The following is a 12050-nucleotide window of genomic DNA, read 5'->3' as shown; positions in this document are numbered from 1 at the left end:
CCACCTTCTGGAGGGAGGATTAAAGTGCAGTAAGGCCCTACTACCTGAGGCCTATCCATAATATCCAAGGCCACGGGGATGACCATAGGCTGGCTCTACGTCTCCATGAGCAGGGTTCTCCAGAACAGGCTCAGGCCACTGAAGGTGGCTTCACCAGTTATTTTGCTGTAACTATGGAGAGAATGAGCACAAGCAGGGGAGCTGAGACAAGGCAGGCAAGCAACCTCTAAAAATCTACAGTTGGTGTGCTACTGATGAAGGTAAAGGCACAGAATTATACCTCCAGGTTTCTATTACTTGTAGCAGAGCCTCAGACCCAGGTTGAGAGACCACCAGCCTTAAGAAAAAAAATGGGGATTTCTGATTTCTGGATAATGATCCAACTCTACAAATTGAAGAAGCGACATACCCACTTTGTTAAAGTTGAAGGAAGGGTAACATTTTCTTGGAAAATTGCCAGCATGCTAAGAACTTACTTAAATCTATAAAGGAAGCTAAGGATGGCTTGGGGTGCCTGAAAAATGAGAGGTAAGGGGAAATCATAAAAGAAAGAAATAAAACACATGAATATTATGGGTTAGCATGATAAGCTGATGGTGGTCCATTCCCCCTCCTCAGATGGGTGCACAGAGAGAAGGAAAGATGAAAACTCAAGTCAGAGAAGTAGGTAACTATACTAGTTTAACCATAACTGCTACTGCTGTTTTGGAGCCAAGGACTCTATATTCCCATTCCTTGGTCACTGAAGTCCTGAGTTGTCTCCCAGGACAAATAAACTAGAACCAGATGAACAAATGTGAGGTGATAAGAAAATAAAGGGTGAAACAAACAAGAATTGAGAACTCCTTAGCTGTGCTTACATATACAGCCACTAGGGTGGAGGACAAGAAAGTCACATCCACAGTCTGATAGTGTTAGCTGTGTAGTAGACACTGTCACTGAGCAACCAGCCCTGAACAAGTGTACAATTGGACCCAATACATACTTTGATTTTATATTTTTTTTCACCTGTCCCTCTGTGTAAAAACATACAGAGTAGAGCCTTGGCAAGACTGCAAAGTATTTATACAATGGAGGATGGAACCTGGAGAAAAAGAAAGAAACATAATACATCTAATGCTATTTTCCCCATTCAGGGGATTAAAAACTAACTTTTATTTCTTTTCCCATCTATGTGGAGGGGGAGAAAGCTCTGCCTAAAGCTTTTCTAGAATATGTTACAACACATCAATCTCTCTTACCCCCACATTTGAAAAATCACTGCTGTAGATGTGTGAAATGGGTTTGTAGAAGAGTAATAATTTCATTTAGGATTTGAGAAAAAAGGATTTGATGCCATGGGAGGTACTCTGATGAGTAATTTAAGAGACTAACATTAGCAAGTAGGCTAACAGGGTCTTGAAACAGGGACACCAATACAAAGTTGTTTAATTGGGGTCAGTATACAGGGAACAGACCTCAAGAGGGTTCCCATTAATGAAAGGGTATGATAGCTTGTCATGTTAGGAACCGCCTGTAATACAAGACTGTGCGAAAGGTTGGAGAAATTAAGTGGAAAAGACCATGATTCTTACTGATCAGGACAGCTTTGGTCAGAAGGCTTACAATTGGAACTAACAACAAATTTGTGTTTCATGTGATAAAGCATGTGAATATTTGAGTAATTAAATGAAACACTCATAATTTGCTTATTTACATACTGAGTCATCTATTCACTGTCATCATTGGCCTCATCATCATCATCACAATCATGCCTTCTATGTATTCAGTGTCTACCAGTTTTGAAAGTATACTGAGTATGCTGGGAATTTTTTTATCTGTAACTTCATTAATCTTAACAATAACTCTGGTAGACATAACTATTACTAATATTCAGAAATATCTTGTGTTTTTTTCCTGGCACATGGAAGACTGCAATTCCTAGACTCCCTGTGGTTGGATGTAGCCATTTATTTTGTTCTAGCCATTGGATATGGAAGAGGATTGATGTGCACCACCTTCAGGCTAAATCACTCAATTAATTGCCAATGCAAGACCCTCCACTCCCAGCTGTCCAACCCGTGGCCTGTGGGCCGCATGTGGCCCAGGTAGCTTTGAATGCAGCCCAACACAAAATTGTAAACCTTCTTAAATCATTATGAGGGTTTTTTTTTTTTTTTTTTTTTTTTGCGATTTTTTTTTTTTTTTTTAGCTCATCAGCTATCGTTCATGTTAGTGTATTTTATGTGTGGCCCAAGACAATTCTTCTTCTTCCAATGTGGCCCATGGAAGTCAGAAGATTGGACACACCAGTTCTACTCCATCTTCTCCTGGACATCTGAAAGGAAGCTTTGTGTTGAGATAGTAGAGTCAAAATTATTAGGTATCTTGGATCCCTGAGAGGCCTTCTGGTCCCACAGAAGACTTTGCATGAATAAGAAATAAAATGTTATTGTGTAAAGCCACTGAGTGAAGGTTTGTTATTGTAGCATAACCTAACCTCTCCTCACTCTGCAAAGAATATCTGCTTATTAGTTGCATTTTACTGAGAAAACTGAGGCTTGGAACAGGAACATACCTTAAGCTGGTATTGCACTTTCAGTTCAGCTGGAGTATAAGCCTGTCTGTTTCTGTCTCTACAACTGGATGATAGTAAAGTAGTTTGATCAATGTAACCAGCTAACTGGGTTATACTAGACTGACAGTACTATAGAGGATTGGTAGCATAGAAAGGTAAATTGGAAAGACTTTGGGGGTATAAATGGGACATTTTTTGAAGAAGAAATACTTGAGATTTTTTTATGGTGACCTACAAAGTTACCGGCACAGAGGACTTGGGGACCTTCTTTTTGGAAGTGACTTAGCCTTGTCTAGACATTTACCTGTATCTGTGTCCATATTTTAGATAATTTTTCTTTTGCATGAGTTATTTAGAAGTTTAAAAAGATCTCTGCTGCTAAGTAAGAAATGTAGAATAAAATAAACAACAACAGAAGAGCCCTTGCTTTGGCCTGATAGAAACACTGACTGGTTCATTCATGCTATGCTTGGAAAACATTAGGAAAAACTAAGCCATTATTACCTGTGGCAAAACACTTTGCTGTGGATGGACGCACTGCTAATGACCTCGCAGCAGGAAGTATGGCTCTGAAAGCACTTCTCTGTTTCCAATGCAGGGTGACTGCGGTGTTTTTCTATATCCTGATTAGTGCTTTAGAATCTCTGTGCGGTGCTTTCTGGGAACAGAGAGGGTCTCTATTTTGTTAAATATTGCAAGGATGGATGATTGACAATCGTGGATCAAATAAGCACTCAGTAATCCATCAGAGGAAAGACTATGTGAGAAAAAATAGATGACAAACTACCTTCAAATATATAGTTTGCATACTTTCACATTTATTTTGTCAAGATGGTTGCCTTATTGTGGCCTACCGTGTTTTTCCATTTCCTCCCTTCAGAATGACTAGCAGAACTTGCAACTCTTCCTCCTTCAAGACCAGCTGTCAGTGTGAGATAGGGATTAAGGCAGGGCATTTTCAGGATGAGACTGTAAATCTCCTGGCGGAGAGGACTTGACCTTACTCACCTCTGTACGCCCAGATTCCAGCCTAATATATGGCACACAGTAGGTTCTCAGCCAACACTGGGGGAGAGCCTAAGGACAGCAGAAACTTCTGAGTACAGCTCAAATGGAAAATAAGCTCCCTGATACCCTGTCATTTTTGGTGCTTCAAATGTGAATTCTTGTTTATAGAATAGTAAGGAAAATACGTAATCATAATATTTTAAAACAGAATATGAAAAGACTAAGTCAGCTGGTAGATTCCAAAGTAGAATACAAGTATCTTAACCTCTAGCCCTGTTACCGTATGATGCTGCCTGGAGGAAGCAAACCTTAGGGTGGGAGTAGAACCAGGTGGTAGATGGCTGGGTCCCTGCTCTCTCTGGATGGCTTTCTGGTCTCTAAATCTGCCTGAGTCAAGTCGTCCAAGCTCCCCCAGGAAAGTGTTAGGGAAGCAATGTGTTTCCACGCCAGGTTTTCTAAGGATTATGAGAAGCTGGCTTTAATACTTTTTAATAGTAAAATTTAATTAAACTAAATGCACCTCTGGGAAGAATAATGTATGCAAACTTATCACAAAATCATGGACCATGGTGAGCAAAAGTCAGAGCTTATTGTGGATGAATTCCAAAATATTTGGCTTAAGCAACAAAACCAATTTATTCTGTATTTCCCCTTAATATGTTGTGTGGATCTTTTAACAGTTGGTTGTTTAATAATAGTAATCTTCAAGCTTATTTCTCCGATCAGCATGCATGTGACAGTCCTTCATTCTCAGTAAACACTGTGTGATACAATCAGCCTGCCGCAGATGCTCCTTATTCTATTACTGCGGCATAATCATTTGGGGAAATCTGTGAAACTAATGCAAAATCTCACAATGCTATTCAGAAATATGGATTGAAATTGGAAGACTGGAAAAATAGCTTGTCATAGCCCATTAGCGACTACACACTGCGATTTAAGAAACTATTTTTCAAACGTTTCCATTTTGCACATTGTTTAAAAAAAAAAATCCTTGTTTGTTCCTGAAGAACAATGGGAACATCTATCACAGGATGTTAAGGCATATTTACCAGGAAAATATTCATATTTCCATTGGAATAAAATATGTGGACTTATGATTAGCATATGCATTTTTTCTCAAAGATAAATGCTATTTCTGGTGTTTATTTTTATTGAGAACAGAGGACAATAATATAATACAATTTAGTGGTATGATTTTGTTGATTTTGGGGAGCAAGATTCTATACTTATGGATTGGGCAGCATTTTATCAGACTGGCTATTAATTCTTTTATTTCCCCTCTTTCTTCATTGTTTTATAAATATTTATTACAAATCTTGCCTATCTTCAACCTGCTCTAACCTGGGTGTATAAATATTTATTACAAATCTTGCCTATCTTCAACCTGCTCTAACCTGGGTGTCTTTCGCTAATCACTGATCTCTCTTTCCAGAAAGAATCTTTTCTATTTCACTTCATAATCAATGACTTTTGGTTTTTCATCTGGGCACATTATTCCCCCTACTGAGATGCCAGCAATTTTACTGGGTTTTTCTCAATTCCTTGTTAAGAAAACAATAGTTCTCCCCACCCCCCATACTCCAGGGAGGAAAAGAAGTAATAGTTACTGTGAACCTATTACTATATGCTGAGCCTTCTACTGAGAGCTATCATGACAATTTCTTATATTTTATAGGTTGGAAACTGACAGTAAGAGGTGTTAGACAACTTTTCTAAGGCTATACATTGAGTATATTGCAGAGTTTGCATTCAAAGAAAGCCATGTTATTCTGACACTCAAACTCCTGGTCCTTCCACTCTTGCACAGTATTCTAGAATTAACTACTCTCTACTCTGGTAGGTACTATAAGAGCAGAGGCAGAGACAGCACAAGCATGGGCTATAGTCAGAGGGACCAGGGAACCACACCTCACTCTGCCACTTACCGCCTTACCAATTTACTTAGTTTTCCAGTGAAAATGATACTTAGCTTTCCAATTTAAAATGAAAACCTAGCCTATAATATAGCACAATGCTTACGTCTGAGTAAAAAGCAGAAAAAGAGATTATTATCATTATTACCCCAAGAAGAGCAGTTCCATATTTATCCTGGAAAAGAGCTATAAATTATTTAATTATTTTCCTTGATTTGACTGTTTCTTTCAAGTTCAAAATTTCTGCCCTCCAAGTTCCTGCCCCCTGCACCCTTCCCCAGGTGGTTTGCACATAATGGAAGGTAAGCACTTTCAGGACTTAGAAGAGCCACAGGCTTAGATCTCTAAGTTAGTTATGCTGCCCATGAGAGTGAGGAGACATGCTTTCTGCTGTCTTCCCAGTTCCAGGGAAAGGTGTAAGTGCTGTATTTGTGCTATATTACCCGAAAGCCCTTGTTTCACCTGTAGGGAAGAGATGGCCAGTAATACTCAACTTTAGCAGTAGACCCAAATGTGGAGGGCAGATGTATAGAGAAGAGATCAACAACCTTGATCTTTGCTGCTGGGAGCCCACCCAGTCATGGATACGAAGAGGCCGCTCTTTTCCATAATGTTTCTTTGGAGGCTGACTCTGTAGACTTTCTAAAGCACACTGAAACTTGTCATTCTCTCAAATATCCATTTCTATTGGTCTGTTCATAAATAATTATAAAATCTTAAGCAGAGATTCATGAAATTTATGGGAAGCACATAAAAATGAAAGAAAATATAACTTTCAGGGTTCTAAAGTGCAAACTTGCCAAAGAGGTTCTCCCTGCCTGTATATTTAGGGATGTCTTCTGAATTCTACTTTGGAGGAGGAGACGGTTGCCTCAATTTCTTATTCCAAGTCCTTAACCAGAGGATTGCTGAATGGGACTAAGTGGACATTCTGGGTGTGCTATGAGTCAGGAGGATTCTGGTTTGATTGATGACATTTATACTCTACGTCAATACTGGAACTTTCTGATATCTCCTGTGGTACTTATTCATAAAAATATTCATGTATTTTATGGGTTTTTGTTTATTTGTTTGTTGTTTTGTTGTTGTTGTTGAGATGGAAACTCCCTCTATCACCCAGGCCAGAGTGCAAGTCCGCAATCTCGGTTCACTTCAACCTCCGCCTCCCGGGTTCAGGTGATTCTCCTTCTTGCCTTAGCCACCGGAGTAGCTGGGATTACAGGCGCATGCCACCACATCCAGCTAATTTTTGTATTTTTAGTAGAGATGGAGTTTTGTCATGTTGGCCAGGCTGGTCTCGAACTCCTGACCTCAGATGATCCGTGTGCCTCGGCCTCCCAAAGTGCTGGGATTACAGGTATAAGCCATTCCTCCTGGCCTATTTTATGTTTTTTTTGAAAATGAGCTTGTGCGTAAAGATAGTGAGTGTTGTGATGATCATAAAAGAAAATATACATAAAGAGGTAAAAAGCCTGAAAACTTTGTGAGAGCTTCTACATGCCCTGCTCCCTCCTCCCACCCTCCTCCATGCAGGGCTGTGGTGTTGCACCCATTTGTCGTCAGCTATCTGGAGTGCTTTAGTGCCACCATTGGTTTTGAAAGAACACACCAGGGAAAGGGAAAGCCCTGTGCTGAAATTTAGGGGAGGCTCTGAAGACTGCACTCATCTCTACTTTATCTTCAACCCAAATTGTCTGCCTTGTTCACATTTCATTAACACTAATTTCTAGAGGGCCTGTCTAGTGAGTTAGATATTGTGTTCCCAAATATCCACTGTACATATGCAGGCATCCTTAGAAGGATGACACAATAATCTACCATGAGCCGTCCATGAGGGCGTGAACACAGAGTTTATGGCATCAGGCAACCCACTGAGAACACAGGTGAGGTGCATGAGGCAAGGAAGCCTCACTGAGGAACAAAATTAGGTTTTGCAGCCTGAGGACTTTGCAAAGAAGAAGGAAAATGAGGTAGGAATGATTTGCAGGTGCATTTGTGTGTGGGGAGGCTGCCTATGGGGGTAAGCTAGGAGGTGGAACATGAGGGTATCAGAGGGGACAGTGGAATGAGAACCCAAAGACATATTTTATGTAGTGAGATATTACAGAACGTTTTGAAGTGTGGGGGAGCCCAGGTTCTCTCGTTAAAACTCCTTTATGACGAGTCTGCTCAAGGAGGCCTCAATGTTCCTCTCAGCTTTTCTAAACTTTAGGCCGTTCTTCATGCCTCTGGAATCCTCGCCTTCCTTTTTTAAAAATAAGTGTTTACTTTTAAAAAATTGCAATTTTAAATTCTTCCTCCACGTCTTTGAGTTGCAAATCTTATTGAAAGCTTCTTGCTGGCGGGGCGCGGCGGCTCACGCCTGTAATCCCAGCACTTTGGGAGGCCGAGGCGGGTGGATCACGAGGTCAGGAGATCGAGACCATCCTGGCTAACATGGTGAAACCCCATCTCTACTAAAAATACAAAAAATTACCCGGGCGTGGTGGCGGGCGCCTGCAGTCCCAGCTACTCGGGAGGCTGAGGCAGGAGAATGGCGTGAACCTGGGAGGCGGAGCTTGCAGTGATGGGAGACCTGGCCACTGCACTCCAGCCTGGGAGACAGAGCCAGACTCTGTCTTAAAAAAAAATAAAAATCCTCTTGTCAGTTTTGCAACGCAGGACTGTCTTTCTCGGGGATCTGGGAGTCATCTCTTTGAAAAGAAATCATCAAAAAAGATAGCATTCCTATCTCCCAGTTTCTGTGGGAGGATAGGAGCCTAACATTTTCCAAGTTGTAAAACTGCCTGCTGTCCTGAAGATAGGAGAAAATTTACTTTTCCATGGGGTAAGGCCAATAAGCAAACAGATGCCCTAAAATCCCTCCTCCCCACCCCCAATCTTAGCTCTTAAAAGCTCTCCAGCCATTTTTTCCCAGTGGAGTTCGAGACTGAGTTCTGGTGTCTTTTCCGTTATTGCAACAGCCTTAAAGTCTTCCTTGCCTGTGTGATTATGTGTGCTGCAACTTTTTTAAGCCCTAAAGGAATTTGCTTTTCGATAAGAATTCATTAACAAAAAGTGGCTCTCAGGATGAACCAGTTTACAACCTACAGAATTAATATTATAATGAGATAAGTAACTTTTATAGAAATATTGACCAGAGAATGTCCTTTCGAATATTTTTCCTGCTAGCATGACAAAAAGTTTTAATTTGCAAAATTATGTTATGTTGGCTCGTGTTTTAAGAACATATCAATTGCATAAACTGTACTCCTATATAAACATCTTAAGAATATTTATTTCATAAGATTGACATTAACTGTTGAGTTCCTCTGTTTCTACAAACATGGTGTTGGTTCACATGCAGTTTTATTTGATGCTACACAACATATATGTCAATTGTCACTTTCTTTTCATGTTTCTTTCCTTTCCTTTTTTTCCAGCTCTGTTTTGGTATAATTGACAAACATTGTATATATCTACACTGTACTATGTGATGATGCTATGACACTTGCAGACATTGTGAGAGGATTGCCATGATCGAACTAATGAACATTGCCTTCACTTCACAGAGTTATCACTTTTTTGCAAAATTTTACAAAATTATTGCAATCTTTGCTTTGACAGTCCAGTGAAAATTCTGGCCCTTGTTTCTTACATACTTTCATGGACAGCAAAAAATGCTAAACTTACCAGCTGCCTTAGGTTTACCACTGGCCTTCCATGGAAATGAATCCTGGGGTGGAAATGGGCCCCGTCTGCCGAGCGTGCTAAAACACACAAGCCTCACTCCTTCATTAAAACAAAGCCAAACAAAATTCACACAACTGCATTTTTAACCTGTGTTTGCATAACAATGAGTTTCATTCTTCACTCTGCCTAATTTATTCCCCATAGTGATTTGCCTCAGGCCCCTAGTCCTTGCTCACGCTAATAAATCCAGTGGCTAAAGACAAACCTTAGTGCTTTTTTAGAATTATTAACAAAATGCTAACTGTGGTTCTTCTGTAGAGGCTCTGTTTTATAGGGAAATGAGACAACTAGACAAAGCCCTGAACACTTTCCCTATGGAACTTTGTGACTTAGTTAAATTACCATCCCCAAAGCCTTCCAGGTTAGCAATAATTAGACAGCAAGTAAGTGACCCCACCATGATAGGTTCTTTGCATAATAATCTAATGCCCGGAACACTCATAGGAGTAATGTATTGTTATCTCTGCTTTGCAGATAAGGAAGGGTGGAGAGGTTACCCCTCATACTCCAGTTGGCAGATGTCTATTTCAAAGTTCATTTCGGGTGGCTTCAAAATCTGTGAATTTTCTATGCCTTGTGCTATTTTCTTCCCTGTAAAATTGACAGAACAATAGTTGATGTGTAAGTTACATTCCAAGCTTGGAATTCTCAGAGGTGTAGTCCTGAAAGAGAGTGTCTTGGACCCAGAGAAGTGTGCAGAATCCAAACCTTTCAAGGAAGGCAGTAGAAACAGTTGTCTCTTTTGAGACACTTAAAACCCTTTACCCCACTGGTTCACTCGAGTGCATGTAACAGTAACTTGGTCCAACTAGAGAACAGTTCTCTGCCTCTCCAGTGAGCAGATCCAGTCTTTTCCTCCATGTTTCCACACATTTGTTTTCTAAACCCAGAGAAGTGACATTTACTGTCAATCTGTTCTTGAGATGCTTTTAGGGTATGGCAAAGGAAACGATCCACGATGTCAGGTGTATTCCTGGCTCTGCCTGCTTTTCTTCTCTTTGACCTTCCATAAACAAGCAACTTCGTTTCTCTAAGCCTTCATTTAACTTCTTAAAGAGTGGTGATAATAACACCCATCTTATGGAGATTTTCTAATAATAAGATAGAGTAGAATCTCAGAGATCCTTGAGTTCTCCAGGCTGAATGCATTATATAAAAGTAATTACTTGGTGTGAACATCTAGGAGACATTTCATTCTAGTCAGGGAGTGTCCCTGGTATTTGTTTTGGGCAAATAAAGCAAGCTTAAAGGAAACTCGGCCATCAGTTTGTTTAATGCTCTTATTTTACAGATGAAGAACATGCACAATTATGTAATATTATGAAACTGAGGTCAGTTAGGCTAAGAGTCTTTCTCAAAATCCTCAATAATAAATGCTGTGTAATGTAGCTATACACACAGTCTACAAAGGCAAACAGTATTTAACTTGCTTGAGGTAGTACCTGCTCTTTTGTTTTATAATAAGGTTGTGCCTATTTTCCCAAATAAGTGCTATGAAAAGATTAATTTTAATTATTTTTAATGTCTCTATCTTAAAAATATATACATTATATAGATATAAAATCATTATAACTTTTTTGTATGAGTGCCGATAAAATCAACCAAGATTTTAAGAGGACATGACTCCAAACACTTGGATTACCCCTGGCACTGTGTTTGTGTTTTGTGGGATAAAGCTTTACACGTTGATACATTCTGCCTGGAATGCTGGCTCCATCTGCTTTCAACGTTCCACTTATACTCAAATGTACATAAATTATATACATATATAAATTAAAAATTATGCTAATAAGTTTTAATTGCCCATTTTATACTTATTATCTATGCATCATTGGCTGTCTTGCACCAGTTTAGGTCTTATTTTCCTAAGTATAAAATCAACTTACTTGATCAAGACCCTGGTGTGTGTATATGTGTGTGTGTGTGTGTGTGTGTGTGTACATATGTCATCTTTTGTCCATAGGATTACACTTCATACAAAGTAGGATGTTAATTAATATGTTTTGTTTGATAATTGATTTGTTTTTCTTTAAATATACTTACTCATTGACTTGTACAAGGTTATTCAATGAATATCACTTTTGGGCAAGTATACAAAAAAAAATCATATATCCTGATTTTCAAGACTGCACAGTTTAGCTGAAGAGCTACGAATCACTTACAAACAGGTAAATGACAAAAGACAATACATGTGACTCCAATAGAATTCAGGGAAAGATGTAGCTTCCTGTGGGTACAGAATTCTTAGGGGAGATTGGATTTTCAGTGAGCACTGATTGGAACTGAGAGGAAGAACAGAAGGAAGGAGGTCATTCCAAGCTGATGGACTGACTGAGTTAAAGGCTGAAGCTGGCTGATTCTGGTGGAGAATCATTTAGAAGTGATTAAATAGAAATTCTGAGAGCTTTGTGAAGTTTAGGTCGGAGACTAGCTTGATTTTTTCACTTAGCATATTTGTTAAATAATTTACAAATATTTAATTAATCATAGTTATATCTAATTAATTGCATATTGAGTTTCACTAGGTTTAATGTTATAGGGACTAAAACAATGAGATGAAATAGACACTGGTGCTTTTACTAAAGAAGGTATCATAACTACTAGAACTTCGGTAGTTTTGTAGACTTTTTGCCACAGTGACATAAAATTTGTCAACAGTGCTTTTTCACATTTTGTTTTGATTGAAAATTACTATTATATGATTCCTTATAGTGACGGAATGGGAGGAGAAGTACCTCTCCCGTGAGTTTTTCCAAAGACCTCTATGGTCTCCTCTTGCAGTGGTGAGATGGGTTTTCTTGAAATTCTTTGGCAGTTGGCAAGAAAGCGAAAATCTG

General features: G+C 39.3%; 1 protein-coding gene across 2 annotated transcripts in view; it reads right to left on the bottom strand.

Moving 5' to 3' along the window:
* LOC105476980 (putative uncharacterized protein encoded by LINC00305) overlaps window positions 1-12050 on the bottom strand; it is a 71753-nt gene that overhangs the window by 30643 nt on the left and 29060 nt on the right. The window contains exons 3-4 of one of the 2 annotated variants that reach the window (XM_071085217.1): window positions 3874-4020; window positions 3062-3314 (exon numbers count right to left, since the gene is read on the bottom strand). The gene's annotated coding sequence lies outside the window, so the exon portion shown is untranslated. The remainder of the gene's footprint in view (window positions 1-3061; window positions 3315-3873; window positions 4021-12050) is intronic. The other variant, XM_071085218.1, reaches the window with a different exon arrangement.

This window comes from Macaca nemestrina, chromosome 19 (assembly GCF_043159975.1).
Source record: "Macaca nemestrina isolate mMacNem1 chromosome 19, mMacNem.hap1, whole genome shotgun sequence".
In the NCBI taxonomy this organism is placed as follows: Eukaryota; Metazoa; Chordata; class Mammalia; order Primates; family Cercopithecidae; genus Macaca; species Macaca nemestrina.
Note: the sequence above shows the minus strand (reverse complement) of the source record. Positions and strands in the feature narration are given on the sequence as shown.